We start from the raw sequence: 4,732 nt of genomic DNA on the forward strand, positions 1-4,732 counted from the left end.
TGCACTCACTACTGTAAGTTACTCTGGATAAGAGCGTCTGCTAAATGACTCAAATGTAAAAAAAATGTGCTGAAAGATAAATTCTTAGAAGTGCACAGGCATAGAAGTTAGTCGAACTTACCCGAAAGGGTACTAAAGTGTGACTTAGTCCTCGAGTTTTTGGGCTATTTACAGTTTTGTTCACACTAGGTTGTTTTTCAATGTTAGCTAAGCTTTGCTCAACTGCTAGCAAAGAAGGTACTGTATGTCGAAGAAAAGAGAGCAATAGTAATGCTGTCTTTTTGTAGGCACTAACTACGCCATGGTTCATTGGACAAAGCCTATGGGGTTTTGTAGCGTTTTAAGATAAATGCCAAAAATAAGTTATCTGGTAAACATGCATAGGAGATCATATACTTTTCGTTCTATGAGATATTCTTCATCAGCTTTCATTTTTTGTGAATTTTGAAGCATTTATGTAAAAAAAAAAAAAAGCACAAGGCTTCATAATTGATTAAGGTCATGTTAACTGACTGATATTATGTCATAGAACAAAACATATAAGATCTCCTAAGCCTGTGTTAACCCCAGACCTTATTTTCGGCATTTATCCCAAAAACCTATTATTTCCCCCATTAATTTCCCTCATAGGAATGAATGGCTGAACGAACCAGCGGTAACTAATTGCCGGGTTTTAGGACTACAAGCTGGTTAGCTCTGTATCATCTCTCAAAGACAGACATCTGAGGCCCACCATTACCATGGTAACAGCCAGCCCCTTAAAGGGGCAGCTGAACATTGTTGTGTCACCTAAATTCACTTTATTGAGAATGGAACACTCCAAAACCTTTTAATTAACTTTTAGTCATTTATCATAAAAACACTCTTCCTCAAATACTTTCATTGTGCTCCAAAATGTCTTTGTGTGCTACTAATTTATTTGACTTAGGCGCACATATGAAAGTCAGCATAGAGCCCTCTGGAGGGGATAGTGTTGTGAATGCAGTTCTGCTCTTTTATGCCCCGCCTACTGGGTGGATTGATTGGCAGTGGTGTTGGCCAATCATCTGTCAGCCCCACATTGCCATGCTATGTAACTGACAGTTTGCCTTCAGTTTTGTTGTATGGACACTGTGCTGTGTGATCTGTGCTGAAGCTCAACAGTAACTAAATGTGAAATTTGACTGTAATTAACATCCTAAAACAAGACATAAGGTTGTCATAGACCAGGGTTCCCCAACTGCCGGCCCGCAGTTTTATTTGGCCCTCCATGTTTTCTGAGCAAAAAAGTATATATTTTTATTTTCATTGTTGGACATAAAAGACTGTAAAAACAACAGGAAATCAGTGATTTTAATTTAAGAAATCTGTTCTCAATATACAAATGTATGCAAGGTTTGATATGATTATGTTTTAGTCAAACATTCTGTTTGGGCTTCTTGCGGTCAATTTGCAGTCTACAAATTATATGTAATTGTGTTCCAGCCCCCCAAACATCCGCTCAACAAAAAAATCTGCCCACGGCTGAATCTAGTTGATGATCCCTGTTGTAGACCTTCCCACACATAAGGTCTGTGTAGATACAAGAGAATAGGCAGCTACAGTACTGTAACGATAGTTAGTTCAGCTTGCTAACTGTTAGCTAATGGTCATCTGGAGACTGAAGAGCCTATCTACACTAAGTGGACAAGACCAGCAAATCTCCAAACATGACAATAGCTAGGTGAGACCACCACATCACAGTCATTGTAAGTAAATTTTTCCTCAATAAAGAAGTTACCAGCAAAGTCAGTGCCAGTAGAAAAAGATAAGTGCAAGGTTGTTGTTTTTTTTTGGAGGGGGGGGGGCTTCAGACGTTTTTGGAAGATATGCAGGGATTCTTCTGTTCTAGCATCAGGGGGAAGCTGGTTCCACCTTTGGGGTGCCAGGACAGAGAAGAGTTTTCACTGGGCTGAAGCTGATCTCCCATAGCGGTGGGACAGCCAAAAGATCAGAGATGGCAGAACGGAGTGCTCAGGTTGGGATGTAGGGTTTGAGCATTGCCTGAAGGTAGGGAGGCGCAGTTCCCCTTGTTGCTCCGTGGGCAAGCACCATGGTCTTGTCGTGGACGCGAGCTTCGACTGGAAGCCAGTGGAGTGTGCGGAGGAGCGGGTGACATGGGAGAACTTGGGAAGGTTGAACACCAGACGGGCTGCGGCGTTCTGGATAGGTTGCAGGTTGAGTTTGATGGCATAAGCGGTGAGTCCAGCCCACAGAGAGTTACAGTAGTCCAGATGGAATATGACAAGTGCCCAGATTAGGACCTGCGCCACTTCCTGTGTGAGGAAAGGTCGTACTCTACGGATGTTGTAGAGGTCTTCCTACGAGGTCCAGAGCCTGCTGGTTTTCTGTTCTACCTGATAATTAATCAGTCCCTGATTAAAGGGGAACCATTTTAAAAAGCAGTGGAACTGGCTTCGAGGCCCAGTGTTGAGTTTGAGGGTTGTAGAGCATGAACCTGCAGGAGCGAGTCACTATTTTGATGTTTGCAGAGAACGACAGCGTCACGTCGGGATTCTTTGATGAAGGTGCTGCTGCCTCCAGATGTGGAGGTTCTGCTTTTTCTCCTGGCAGGTGATCTAAGGGTGGGACTGACCTCAATTTCAGGGCTGGTCAACATCAGGAAGAGAAAATCATCATTCCGTCCTCTGAATGGAGCCCATAGTAGGCCTGTCAGCGGGGGCACAGAGAGGATCTGAGGCATGGAACACTTTTGTTTGTTAAGAGTGTGGTTATTAGGATAAGGAGTCCCATAAACAGTAATCCTCAAAGCAGTGAGGATAAGTGAAAACAATTACACAACTGAATGAATGTTATACAAGCTCTACTTTGTTGGAAGCTCACATGATCTGAGATAAAGGCAAAGTTACCTGGAAGTAGCCTAACATTCACTGCATGCAGTACTTGAACATTTCAGCAAGTATATTGAAAAATCAAGAGAACGACAGTCCCCATTCCTAATGTCTCTGTGTGTAATGTGAATTTGACTGATAAATCAATAATCCAATCAAAATCCAATCATATCAAACTTAATTTGTCACATGTGCCGAATACAGCAAGTGTAGATTTTACCGTGAAATGCTTACTTACAAGCCCTTAACCAACAGTGCCGTTCAAGAAGAAGAAAATATATAGTAGGCTAAAATAAAAATAAATATTAAAAAGTAACACAATAAGAATAACGAAGCTATATACAGGGGGCACCGGTACCGAGTCAGTGTGAAGGGATACAGGCTAGCTGAGGTCATCTGTACATGTAGGTGGGGGTGAGGTGACTATGCAAAGGTAACAAACAAACAGCGAGTAGTACGAGAGGGGGGGTGTCAATGTAAATTGTCCGGTGGCGATTTTTATGAATTGTTCAGCAGTCTAATGGCTTGGGGGTAGATGCTGTTCAGGAGCCTTTTGGTCCTAGACTTGGCACTCCGGTATGCTTGCCGTGAGGTAGCAGAGAAAACAGTCTATAACTTGGCTGACTGGAGTCTCTGACAATTTTATGGGCTTTCCTCTGACACCGCCTAGTATATAGATCCTGGATGCCAGGAAGCTTGGCCCCAGTGATGTACAGGGCCATTCGCACTACCCTCTGTAGCGCCTTACGGTCACATGCCGAGCAGTTACCATACCAGGCGGTGATACCAAAGCGCATGCTTTGAGTACACGTCCTGCTAATCCGTCTGGCCCAGCGGTTTTGTGAATGTTGACCTGTTTAAAGGTCTTGCTCACATCGGCTACCGAGAGCGTTATCACACAGTCATCCAGAACAGCTGGTGCTTGTGTGCATGCTTCAGTGTTGCTTGCCTCAAGGCGAGTATATATGGCATTTAGCTCGTCTGGTAGGCTCGCGTCACTGGGCAGCTCTCGTCTGGGTTTCCCTTTGTAGTCCGTAATAGTTTTCAAGCCCTGCCACATCCGACGAGCATCAGAGCCGGTGTAGTAGGATTCAATCTTAATCCTGTATTGACACTTTTCTTGTTTGATGGTTCGTCTGAGGGCATAGTGGGATTTCTTATAAGCATCCGGATTAGTCTCCCGCTCCTTGAAAATCAGCAGCTCTAGCCTTTAGCTCGATGTGGGTGTTGCCTGTATCCTGTATCCTTGGCTTCTGGTTGAGATGTGTACGTACAGTCACTGTGGAGACGAAGTCATCTATGCATTTATTTATGAAGCCAGTGACTGAGGTGGTGTACTCCTCAATGCCACTGGATGAATCCCGGAACATATTCCAGTCTGTGCTAGCAAAACCGTCCTGTAGTGTAGCATCCGCGTCATCTGACCAGTTCCGTATTGAGCGAAATGTTAATGCCATTTCACTTTCAGATCGACTGAAAACAATGAACAAACAAGTTATTTTCTTCAGTTCAAACCAATGTGTGAATATCCTATGAACAAAATATACTGCCAACCAGACTCATAACAAAGAGCCTGGACTATCCTAATTTCGTGTTTCAAGGAGCTAATTACTGTTGAAGCCAAGGTCTTCCATTCACGTCACAGAGTGGATTTCCTAGTTCTAAATCCCCATCTATGAGAAGCTGATTGAAATATCTAATAAACCAAACATAAAAAGAGTTGAGGGGGAGGAAGAGCAGCTGGATGAGAGTTCTGAGAGAACGTTCTCAAGCTGCAGGTTCCTGTTACACTTTCAGCATCTGGTCTTTTTTGTCTTTTGGTCTAAAAAAATATACTGTTAAAACAACGAACAAAACCAAGA

Source organism: Oncorhynchus mykiss, chromosome 2 (genome assembly GCF_057628025.1).
Source record: "Oncorhynchus mykiss isolate SJ-2025 chromosome 2, ASM5762802v1, whole genome shotgun sequence".
NCBI lineage: Eukaryota > Metazoa > Chordata > Actinopteri > Salmoniformes > Salmonidae > Oncorhynchus > Oncorhynchus mykiss.